At 42.3% G+C, this 13,206-nt stretch overlaps 1 protein-coding gene across 2 annotated transcripts in view; it reads left to right on the forward strand.

Moving 5' to 3' along the window:
• Positions 1–4,504: 4,504 nt before the first annotated feature.
• myo16 (myosin XVI) overlaps positions 4,505–13,206 on the forward strand; it is a 120,488-nt gene continuing 111,786 nt past the window's right edge. Inside the window, exon 1 of one of the 2 annotated variants that reach the window (XM_086220506.1) lies at positions 4,505–4,581. The gene's annotated coding sequence lies outside the window, so the exon portion shown is untranslated. The remainder of the gene's footprint in view (positions 4,582–13,206) is intronic. The other variant, XM_086220507.1, reaches the window with a different exon arrangement.

Raw genomic sequence — 13,206 nt, forward strand, 5'->3', positions numbered from 1 at the left:
TGCCATGGTGATGGCTGGTGTGATGGCGGAAGCTCATGTCATTGTGGGCTTGGCACTCAAAAGAGAAACCAGCGTCCGACCGGGAAATCAGGAAATGAGACCTGCTGTGTACACATCCAAGCACACACACACACACACACACACACACACACACACACACACACACACACACACACACACACACACACAAAGCTAGTCTCAGTGGTTATCTCTAGAGTCCATTTGATACAGGGGGGGGGGCAAATTTCAATACTTTTACAGAGGAGCAAAAACTGACACTGACATCATTTACCTCCTCAGACTTGATTGACTTGATTTAATATTGCGACAAGACGAGTGTTTTCCAGAGCGGGTCTTGCCATGATGACCACGATTCGTCCAGGGTCCTATGCCACCAGCTGCTAACGGTTAACGGTAAACCAGCTCCAAGACATAATTGGTGGAATTGTGCAAATTTGGAGAGCGAGGGAAAAGAGTGACACCTGACCTTCAAGAAAAAGCTTGATAGCACCTCTGCCTTGCTGCACTTACTTTGCAGGATGTATGGGGGGGGGGGGGGGGTGACATCATCTTTAGCATTGTCATCGCATTACAAACACTAAGTTTGTTGCTGCTAAGTCAAGAGATGAATGGCTCCTCTACTATAAACAGTCAGGGGAAAGTTGATAGATTAAAAATCATCTCAAATTGTAATATTTGCCATCTTAACTAGTTTGGGGACAGTGACACATGTAACATTACTTTTAGTTACACTCCTATCAATGTTACAATAAACAGCCACGTTAGCTCATTGCTGACAATGGAAATATAGAAGCTACACGATTAGCTAGCAAGCTAATGTAGCAGACCAGTATGAGTGACATGATGGCACACGGCAAGACGACATTGATGTACAATTTGTTGTGATACACTGGACTTTTAGCCCCCAATTCAATCGAAAACGACCAACAAAATTAGTCATCTTTCCGACAGATTGAAAAAAGCCTGATCAGCGTAACTCTTATGAAAGGCTGATGTATCATATTTCATTAGTTTGATCTATTAATAGGCAAGCGAGCATATGAGGAAAGTTTGTGGGTAATTTTCTTGTTGCCGGGCTACTGTCAACCATATCAGGACACACGCTGTCTTGATGAAGCAGATCATCAGTGAGTGCTCTCTTAATAAATTATTCTAACAGATTTAGCCTTGATTTTTGTGTATTCAATTACTTATTCCACAGTATTGAGAAGTGCAAGTTTTCAGAGACTTTCTGCTAGAACTGCAGCATCTCTTTGTCCCGATATGGCCTCCTGTTTCCCTCCTCCTCCTCCTCCTCCTCCATCCCTCCCTCCATGGCGGTGGCTTCAGGACAGGTCTGACTGATGACAGCAGGCTAAAAGGTGATCCCTGAATCCTGATTATAGTTCCCAGCATTCTCTGTTTCTGCAGCAAACCACCACAAACACTCACACGCACACAATGCAGCATGTTGCAAACAGACTAGCACATGCTGACTGCCCTCCCCTAAACACTAACAAAGCATGCAGCAATGATATGGCCTCACTATTGTGCATCAGTGTACAAACACAGTTGTTCCATGTTTGTACTCCTCCAGTATTTGGGGATTACTTTGATCTGCTGCAGTCAGCCCAAAGTAATCAGGCTGATCCAGAGCTCTCCAGCTGAACTGGCAGCATCAATGTGTGGATTTCTCATTTAAGTGAGGATTTGGTTTAGCAACAAACTGTTGTGTGTCTGCCATGCTTTAGTTTTTAGAATCGATTCAGCTTGAGAAGACACTAATTGTTTCTGATCTGAAAAACGTGACAGAGCCCGCAGAATGAGAGGTTTTATTTGTTTGACTACGACGGATCTGCTGGAATATTATGGGTGATCTATAATTCATATGCTTCTGCCTGGAATCAAATCACGGTGAATCTACGAGCGTGCAGCCTGCTCGTGTGTAAGAAACGAGGAGCAGATTTGAAAGTTTGAGTCTCCGTTCAAGCTCATCTTGACAAAGCTCGCTTTTTCTGGCCTTTTTCTCAAGGACATCAGCCTATTACAGAGAAGAGGAACAACATCAAATGGATGAAAGGAGAGAGGGATTTTGGTTTGCCACAACTCCCCCTCCTCTCTCCATCTCCCGACAGTCTACGCTGCTTTATGGCTTCAAGAGGGAGCTTTACATGGTAAATATGAACGTTGTGCTCCCATCTGACCTGCAAAATGCAAGAAAAAAAGAAAAGAATACAAAGTCAAAAGAATACTATGCATGCAAAAATGCATGAGTGAGAACAACACACTTCAAACTATGAGATAGACGATATGATGTGTGTGTGCGTGTGAGAGAGAGAGAGAGAGAGAGAGAGAGAGAGAGAGAGAGAGAGAGGCATTTAAACACACATTGTGCCAGGTAACATACAGAAACACATTTTACACAAGCAGTGAACTGTTTTAACAGTGTACTTTCCAAAGTACCTGTCACTGAAAATGACTAGAAACAAGAAATAACAGTTCGCGTGTTGACATGTAACGAGGCATTTGCAGTCCTACAAATTAGAGGGTCAGGAACAGAAATAAAAACATTTACCATCGAATGAACAATGTGTTGTAAAACTCATCACTTCATCAAACACCATGCAGGTCCCAGTCTGCTCGTGTCGGTGTGTAGTAGTGAGGGGCTGTTTTCAAGAGCCGATTTTACAATATCACTCGAGGTAAAAGAAATATGTGGGATTTTTCTACCAGATATAAAGTTGAATGCAGTGGCAGAAAAAGAAGTTCCTAAAAATAAAATAAAAGCAGACTAAGATAAAGACCTACCCCGGTTAGTCTTCGTTCAAAATATGACATAAAGCAATAATGATCAAAATACTGCATTCTGTCTTTCAGTTACTTAGGAGTACTCATCCTGAGTTTAAAAAAAACCCTCTTTTTTTGTTTTGTTTTCCCTGTATTGCTTTCCTGTGACTCCAGGCTGCAGAGCCAGCCACGCACAAGTTTGGAACTAAAGCTCCCGACAGCTAACAGCAGAAACACTGTACAAAAAAGGTGCATCATCCGGTTTAATTCATTTCCTCTTTGTACAGCCGTATGCTCAGTAATCTGAAAATTAATATTTCACACGTTTGTCCTAAAATATGTCAGGTGCTTGTTTGATGGTCATAAAAGACTAACTGAACGTTCTGAGAAAAAAAGCTACAACTGAGCGGCTGAATTTACTATTTAGCTTTGTTGGAGGGTATAATTGATCAGCATTGTTGATTGTACCGTACTTATTTGACATGGTTAACACAGATTTCTTCATGAGAAACAAAGCTTTTTCACGATGTGACATGTAACTGGGTCCTCAGAAGTAATATCTGGCTGAATTTGTCGCATGCTGTCTGGATTAGGGAGGTCAATTAAGGTGAAATGAAAACAAATCTGCTTAAGAAAAGGAGCTAAGCAGACAGAACATATTTAAAACAATAATATCGCTCATCCTCAGTCTTCTCTCTCTGTGTGTCCGTGCATCAGGCCGTGTGGGTCATGCTAATGAAAAATGGAGAAGGAGGCAGGCCGGGGGGGGGGGGGGTGTCTTGGTTGGCACATCTGTTCTGCACTTCTGTCCCTCCTGTTTCATGATACATTTTTTCCTTTCACTCAGTTGCTTGAGTGTTTGCTTCTCCTCCCTCAAAAACAACTCTCTCACGCACACACACAGACACAGTGTAGATGCAGAAGTGTGTATGTGTGTACTGAGCATAAAGCTAAGAGTGGATGGTGGCTTACAACAGCTACAACAACAAAACTGTGCGGAAAAAAAAACAACAACCACTTGTTTAAACTGTAAGATGCATCTTCTGGTATCATCCACACCTTCTTCATCCAGCTCCACGCTCACTCATCCACACTTTGATGTGAGCTAAAAGTAAACCAACTGTAACGCTTCAAAACAGTAAAACTCATTCATTAGGTAGATGCGCATCAGAGTTTATGAACAAACCTTGTTATTATTGGGGTTTTTTTGCTTTTGGTTTGTTGCTGTCGCTGCATTTAGCCTACATTTTTGCTTCAAGATGAAAAAAAACATGGCTGGCTTTTTCTGCATTCTAGAGTCACAAAGAAGTGATGCAGGAGGGAAAAAATGTCTCGTGAGCTAAAGATATCTTGTTGTATTTGAGAGGAAAATATACTTTATAGGCGAAGTATCGCTTTAGAGACAGATTTTCATGAAACTTCTACCAGATGTTGTTACCATCTTGTTTCTGTCTCACTCACATCCACTCACTAACAAACTCTTGAATCTCTCCTGCTCTCGCTTCTTTTTCTGACTCTTGCTCTCTCCCTCTCTCTTTGAAATACTCCCCCTTCATTCACCCACACTGGCACCCCCCCCCCCCCCCCATCTCTCTGATGGGATGTCAGTTGAGATTGTTAGCCCATGGGTGTAGATGTGGGGGGAGCTGGGAGTTCATTTCTCTCTCTCTTTCTCTCTCTCTCTCTGTCTCAAAGTGTTTCAGATCTTTGCAGCTGAGACCAGATTGCCTGTTGGATGCTATTTGTTAGCTGGAAAGAAAATATCAAGAACTACGGGAGAAATATCACGGTGAGGTACGGTTTGTCTATTTGTGTTTTCTCTTGTTTAACCCTGTGTGTTTCTCTGAGCATCATTTTCTTTTATCACAGGTCATTTTGAATGTTTTATGTTTCCATATTGAAATGCGGAGTCAAAGGTTTCTTCAGTTCTTCACAAAATCGTCTTTGTTTGCTGTCTGCAGACTGCTGTTTTGTTTTTGTTTTCCAAGTCTTAGACACTGTTGTTTGCCCTGAGATATTGCATGTGCACCGGCTGGCTGCACAGACAAAAAAAAACAAAAAACGAAACAGGTTTGTTGGCTGCGTTCACCACACACACACACACACACACACACACACACACACACACACACACACACACACACACACACACACACACACACACACACACACACACTCCTCCCAAAAGCCTCTGGGGCTTTGCATGTCAGTTGGGAAATCATCCCAGCTTCAGAGGACCTGTGTATGAAGTCTGATGAGAGCCCACAAAAAGCAAGAACGAAAGAGAAGAGATAGAAATGAGCAGAAAGAAAAGAAAAAAAAAGGTTTTATAGTCTTCTCTGGTTTCTGTGACAGAGAAGAAGAACATAACTCTGGCTGTGTCACCCCACCAAACTCGGCTTTTGTTTCACAGGAGCACACAGATGGGCTCATTCAGACAGCAGAGGGTCTGTGTGTGTGTGTGTAGAACATGTTGTTGGTAACCAGTATGACTGTTAAACACTGTGTAAAAAAAAAAAAAAAACTATAGTAGCAAAGAAAGCAGGAGCAGAGTCACAACACAGTTTGTGTGTGTGTGTGTGTGTGGGGGGGGGGGCTTGTGTGTCTGGCAGCATGGAGGGATCACTCTCTCTCCCTGAGGATGTTTCTACACTGCCATATTCCAGCTTTCTGTAATGTTTCACTCACAAAGCTGCGGCTGCTGTGCGGGTTGCAGACGGTGAGACATGTTGTTGCTGTGCCCAGTCTCCCCTGTGCTGTGGTCAGCTGTTCAACCACATGGTCTGGAGTCTTAGTCACCACCCACCTTGATCATTCTGGGTTGATTTATGAGAAAGGGAAGATGATGAAGGGTAGAAGATGGCGGTGTGCCTGCTAGGAAGGTTTTTTTTTTTTTTTTGATGGATCTGTTTCTGTCAGCACTCCAGAGTTGATGGAGGAAAATCCCCCCCCCCCCCCACCACTGTTTCACTCATGTAAAGCAGCCTGACAGTGAACCCTGTAACCCCTAAAGTTGAGGCCTGATTTGAATGACACCTTGAGGGAAGCAGATTTCTGTCCTTTGGGAAAGGAGATGTGCATTTGTGAGAGTCAGGTACACATCTACTATGCTAGAAAGACTGCCTCTCCATCGCTGTGTGCTCCGTGTATGGAGAATTAGCCACGTTAAAATATACTGATTTTGCTCCCAAATTAGCATCTGGAGTTTTCAGACGCATGTAAACCCAGGTACTGGTCAGAAAATGAGTGTTTAAAACTTATTTCAACCCCCCGAGGGGAGCGCACTTCCCTGTGTGGTAGAAGCAGGTGGTCCCTCATGAAGAAATAAGTTTTATAAAAAAAAAAAAAAATAAACCTACTGTAAAAACAGGTACAGCAGGACTGTGAAAGCAAAAACAGTTCATCTGAAAGATAAACTGAAGCTTGCAGCAAAGGAACAAAGGGAAAGACAAGACTGGTGAGCTGAACACAGCAATAAAACAAAGGCTGATGCAGAAAAATCAACTAAAATACAATATTTCTCCACAAGTTTCTTTTTTTTTTGCCTTTCAAATACTCATAAATAGGTTTCTTAAGCCCAAAAAAGATGTTTTCACCCTGCTGCATGACTTCTTTTTGAATACAGAATGTGCCTTGAAGCTAACAGCGACTGATGGCCAACAACAACAAAACTGCCCAAAACAAAACTTACAAACTTGCCAGTGCACAGTCCAGTATAATCCATGTCTTCTTTATCCAGCTGTAAACTCAGAAATCCACAAATGCTTTGATTTAAGCTCAAAACAAACTAACGCTTTGGTTTTTGTGAGCAGTTTTGCTGTTGTTAGCTGTCAGTCTCCGTTAGCTTGAAGTGTCTGGCTCTGTCTGCCCTCTGAAGTCGCAAAAGGGAGGCGAGAAAACGCTCTTTGCGAGCTTCAGATATCTATTCGCCAGTACTTAAAAGGCAAACTTCACTTTTTGGATGAAGTGTTGCTTTAACTGACCAGAGAACACAATGCGTGAAGAAATTGTGGCGTGAGGACTGATTAAATACTGCTAGACTGCAGTGCTGGTTTGAAAAGTCAGATGTGGTTCATGTGAGAAAGGTTCAGGAAAAATGAAGGTTTGGTAGGAAAGCTGATGCCAGGCTGCAATGCAGATTTGAATGTATAGAATATGTTTAAAACTGCTAAGTTTGTATAGTGTCTGAATAAAAGCAACAAAATTGGAACAAGATTTTGAAAAAGACTGAAGAGTGTCAGTAGTTGAAATAGTGGGAAGGCGACTAATTGGTATGTAAGGGATTGAAAAGTTAAATTAATCAGAATAAACATGAAAGACGTGGAATATTTGAGCATTTGAAGTGAGAAAATGAATAATTAGGCCAAATGTTGACTAGAAATACTGCATTGCAGTTGTAAACCTCCATGTCATTTCCCTGTCACTGTGACCTTTGACCACCAGAATGTTTTAAGTTTACCTCTCCTCCTTTAAATGCTGGTGGTGTCATAAGTAAATGTCCAGGACCTGATCCAGCGTTATTGGGTGGGTAGGGGGGCAGTATTGCATCCAATTCTGATGCATGTCCAATGCAGTCAGACCCAACAGAGAACCTGTGTAACGTACGTGTGAAATCAAGCAAAACTGGACCTCTGACCAGATCCAGATATTTCTGCTTCTATCCTATCCCTGTCCTCACAGGTGCTGCTTACAGTTCCTCACTACGTTAACGCTTTTTTAGAATCATTTTAGCAACACCACACGCATTAACTACTGGCGTGACAAGTCTGGAAAGTTTATCACCAAACATTACAGTCTAGGTTGTCATTATATACACTGAAGATGTGTTTCATAACACAGCCACTGCCCACTGTTTGTTGTTACTTACCAAGCCTAAAGAAGGAGACGAGTGCAGTGTCGGACTTCATGTTTTTCCTCAATCAAGAGCTTTATCCATCATGGAAAAGCCACACCAACATTTACCCTCCTCTTGCTTAGCTTCGCATCATTCCTCTACTCTGGTTTCATTCTGGGAGGCTTGGATTCCAAACCTGTGAAAAGTAGAAGAGCAAATGTCCCTATTTTTTTGAGCATTTCAATTTTTCTTACACTGAAAAAAAAAATATGTGAGAAAAGAAGCTGTCTGTAAAAGTGGTAGAACAAATGCTGTAGAAGAACAACTGGGTCACACATACTGTATGACACAGTGAGAAACAAAATGGAGGGCTGGGAAAGAGCTAATTTGGCGAGATATAACAGGAACTGTGCTGGGGCTGAGGAGGACTGATTAACTAATGAGACAGGTGTGATTACACGCACGCACATACACACGAACACACACACAAAAGAAACAAGGCGGAAGTGCTTTCACATTATACCAGAAACTAGCATCACAACAAAAAAAAGAGTAAAGAATACAAAAAAAAATAAAATAAATTCAAGAGTCCAAAACTGACTGGGACGCAAGATGAGAGCAGCGGCGTTTGCATACATCATCCCAACATAGATGCTAGTAGCTCGTTAGCATGTATCATGCCAACATAGCTGCTAGTAGCTCCTTAGCATGCTCGTTAGCATGCATCATGGCAACATAGCTGCCAGTAGCTCATTAGCATGCATCATGGCAACATAGCTGCTAGTAGCTCGTTAGCATGCATTATGCCAACATAGCTACTAGTAGCTCGTTAGCATGCATCATACCGGGCTGCTAAGGTGTGTCACACCTAATGTCTGATTTACAACTAAGGTAATATTAGCCTTACCAGTTAATGTGAATTAGCAACTATATCTTTCTGTTCTTATTTTTATCTCCTTTTTTAAATTATGTAACTGTAACTGTTATTTCCGATTGTTACCCATCCGAGCTGGAGCGGTGAAATACTTGTGAAATGCCAAGCGTACCTTTTCTCATTGATGGAGAAAGGCAGGATAGTAGTTAGTGACAAGTGTAGGAAAGATGAGCCTCTTTGTTTAAGTTGTCCTCAAGTTTATCAATTAATGGATCAAACTGGCTGAGTGGAGCTCCCAACACACACACACACACACACACACACACACACACACACACACACTAGCACTGCGTTGATGGATGCATTTCACATCCCTGACATCACAGGGCAGACAGCTGACTGGGCTGGCTGGGGGTGGGATTATGGGGGTTACTGTTCATCTGGGGAAGCCATAGATTTGTCTCACCCTCAAATCCAATTAGTCCAAACTGTAATCCACACCAATATGTGATATTTATTATGGAACTGTGAAAACTGGAGATGACATACAGTGTCTGTACATGGTGTGATGTACATTTGACACCAAGGACATTGTGTTTAATAATGCAACTTTTATTAATAAATGGTTCAATCCATGATGTAAATAATAATCACTTAATCACATCTGACACTTAAATTTGTACTGGTGCATTTCACCATCTTTATTTTTCCCCTATAGGTGTGTGCAAGAATTTTAAAAACGGTCTTTAGACAAGGATGAAATCTGTGACTATTCTTATAAGAGAGGCCCGTGGGACTGGGCAGTTGGCCTGCTCCCCCAGCAGCTCAAACTGGTGACAGGTGGTGGGGGAGCACTGCTGGCAGCAGCGGCAGCAACATGTTATTTAGGAGTGGAACACTTCCAGCTAGGAGGCCAAGATTAAATCCAAACCTTTGCTCTGAGATTTATTCCCTCTGATGACAACAATATCATCAAAGCAGTGTTGTCTGTCCGTCTGTCTGTCTGTCTGTCTGTCTGTGTTGTTTCAACACTTAACAGGTGCACCGGCCGGCTAACACAAAGGCCGATCACTCTTTATTAGCCAGCAGTCTTTGTGAAGAGTTGGGAGCAGCCGTGGTTCTATAGAAGACTTCCTCATATTAATGCCAGCCTGCTGTTCCTGGCATGTGACTGGCGGCCTTGCAGACTTTGTTTCTCTTCCAGGTCTATTAATGGACACGGTGTCAATAAGGGACATCAGTGTCAGGGTCAGTATCTGGGCTTGCAAGGACTTGCCCCTGCTACATTTGTGAACCTGAATAGCCTCTCTTCTGTTTGAACTAGAGAGACCTACATTTTATGCACTCGTAGAGTAGTGAGGATTATTCAGCCTGTGTAGAGTGAAACCAAGTACTACAACTTGAATTTTATGAGAGTAATCTAGCGTGTAGGAGTGTGAGCTGAAATGGTTCGATTATGTTGACATGGCAAAGCAAGAAGTGAGAGGTGGAAGAGAGGAACAGATAGAAAGGAAAGAAAGAGAGTGAGACAGAGAGAGTGAGTGAGCAGCTCATGAGGCAGCTGGTCCTCCACTTGTGTTTGAAGGCAGGTGCATGAAATGTAACCGCTTCACTGCTCTCCCACCAACACACACACAAACCCTCCCCCTCACACATACAAACACTTGTCCACCTACCAGGTTCTCTTGCCTGCAGCTAGACAGTATATATTATAGTGCTGCGTATGAGCCCTGCTGCAGGGAAATGCTAATGATTTGAACCGATCGGTTAAGCATTCTCTTAAAAAAAAAAGAGGCTACTTTGATCTATCTGAGAAGCTGTGAGGGGAGTTTACACTGAGATGAAAGATGAACGTCTGGCTGGGGTGTTTGTGCGCTAGAATTCAAACGTGTCATCTCTCTCACATTCAACCTTAATCAAATTAGGTCAATGATTAATACGCGACTGACAGCGCTATGATATTCAGCCACTTACTCCAGTGCATGAGGGGATTCTTGTCAAACTGGTGTTGGACGTGCTTGTCCTGAACTGTCGGTCTGGTCATATTCTCTGCTCTGTCTTTTAGAGGGACGACACCTGGGTACGGAAACATCTTGGACTTTGCTTCAGTTTAAGATGACGGGTTTCCTCCTTGAGTTTGTATGCGTGCGTGTGTGCGTGCCTGCGTGCGTGCGTGTGTGTGTGTGTGTGTGCGTGCGTGTGTGTGTGTGTGTGTGTGTGCGCGCATGCACATGCTCTCATCTGGTAAAATCATGGCTTTGATGGACCTCAGGTAAAACTGAACACACTTGTCTCTTGTGGAGGATAAGGAGAAGTGATTGCTGAGAAGTAGCTAATGAACTACTTTAAAGTCAAGATTGAGGGGGGTACCTCGAAGTCGGGGGGGGGGGGGGGAGTAGCTCGAGGTTGAGTGGGGTAGGTCGTGGTCAAGGGGGTAGCTTGAGGTCAGGAGCAGTCTATGAGGATTCTTAGTGTTCAAGAAAAGTTGTTTGCAGGAGTAGACTGAAAAAATGACCGTATTTTTCAACCTTCAATTAAGTGAGAACATTATGACTGACAACTGTGAGACAGCTGTAAATGAATGATATTGAGTCAGACAGCTTTTTTTTTTTTTTTTTTTTACCATTGATAGATTCATATTATCAGACCAGAAGGCCATCACATTCAATTACCTCATCCACATCTAAATCAGCTGAATGTCTGTCTTTGACTTGGAAATAAATCTTTTGTCATACTTTCTTTATGTCACTAATGACTAAATGTTTTGCTCTGATAAGTGTCCGCATGACTTTTCTTCGTCTATGCACTCTAAAAGAAAGCAAAAAACAAAAGTAGAAAAGTTCTTTTCTCTTCATGAATTCTTTTTCAGTGATATTTTCTGAAACTGAAAATAATTTAAGTAATAAAAACAACATTTTATACGACAGACTGTTGCAGTACTTATCATATCAAATCATAACATTCTTGCTCAATATTTGAAACAATGTGGTCCCTCTCAACCATTTTGACCCAAACACATAGTGTACTAGAATTCAGACAGGATGCTAACAAGTAGCTAAAACAAGGCTATGAAGGCTTTCACTGGGGCTATTAGATGTCATCTTAATGAAAAAAAACAGAAGTACAGTAGCGACAAGCTAGTTGTGCTGATGCGGCCCTCGTGCATCTGCAGTGGATTCCTAAGTTAAAGTTTAGCTGCGTTCAAACGATTCCATGTATGTCAAAAAGATTACAAGTGGTGTGCATTTGCAGATATTTTGTGAACGAAAATGCCTCTGAAACTTTTCTTGCCACATCGCTTATATTGACGCTAAGTTCAAAAATATGTCATCCCTGCAGCACTCAATAGTGATGTAATATTGCAGCCAATTGTGTGAACCTGGTCAGTTATGCATCATTAAACCATAAACTTTATCTTTTTAATGTTTAATTTGCACACTGTAACTCTAACCAACTGCACGTGCCAAGTTGATTTAATTACGACTTAAAATACTTAAACCTCACAAAATCTATTTCTGCAGGAAAGCAAGACCACAGCCTCTTCATCTGATCCTGCTATGCTAACGCATAGCGAGCTTTAACGTCTTTCCATTTGTGAAAAATACAAGTGGAAGGCAACAGCAGGAAAATCGGAAAAAATGAAGATGGTTTGTTGTGTTGCTGAAAACAGATTCTGACTGGGCGAGAACAGCAGCTGTCACTGCATGAAATTATGGGATGCAAACGTTGCTGCCTCAGAAGGCAAACAGTTCATCACTGGGGCAGACTTTGCAGACACGATCGCAGGACAACTCACTGCTGTAAAGAAGAGAAAATAAAAGAATTTTATTGCCAATGATGCTAACAGTTAGCCGACAACAGAGCAGAGGTTCAATTTTGAAAATAAAACAACGGCACGTTACATTATGGAATTCATCGCTGTGTGAAATGGATGTAAAGAATCATTTACCTGTAAATGAAGCTACTAAGTGAGAAACGACTGGCGACTGGTCGAAACCATCATTAATTATGTGAGAGGCAGCCGAGAGATGAAGACTGACGAGTGTGGGATTGTAACAGACAGATGGAGATCTTCCAGGAGGAAAGCCCAGGAAGCTAATTAAAAAAACAGACGATGTGCAAATACATCTGAGATATCGGAGCGGAGATATCTATATATGCAGTCTTCCCTCTGTCTTCATTGGCGATTTTTATTTTCTTGTTTATGTCTTGATTGTGTCATTATCTCACTGCAGACCAACGCCTCTACAGTACCTGTCAAGTGACATCACCCGAGGCTGTTTATCAGACTTGGCGCAGCTCCCTCTGGAGCCACAAAGCCTTTATTCATTTCTTTCACATATACTCCCCAAGACCTGTAAACACTTTGATGTGTAAATTGGGGGGAGGAAGCCTTTAAATATGATAGTAGCACGGTGGTGGGAGGCAGGTGTGCAGGGGAAAGATTGGGAATGAAGCAGAGATGAACATCTCGAACCAGTGGAGGAGAGAGGGAGTGATGGGAGGGAGGAGGGGGGAGAGGTGAGGACTGGCGGAGTCTGATTATAACTAAATAAAAGGGAAGGTTTGGGAAAGTGTGTGTGTGTGTAGGTGTGTAGGTGTGTTTGAACTGACCCTCAATGACCAGGTTTTCCTTTTCCAAGGTCAACATGGGGATTATCAACAGAGAAGCACAGAAATAATGACGGCGGTGGTCATTAACTATTCATTA

The sequence above is a fragment of the Aulostomus chinensis genome, chromosome 12, assembly GCF_037954235.1.
Source record: "Aulostomus chinensis isolate RoL2024-O1b breed Wild chromosome 12, RoL_Achi_v1.0, whole genome shotgun sequence".
NCBI classification, from domain to species: domain Eukaryota; kingdom Metazoa; phylum Chordata; class Actinopteri; order Syngnathiformes; family Aulostomidae; genus Aulostomus; species Aulostomus chinensis.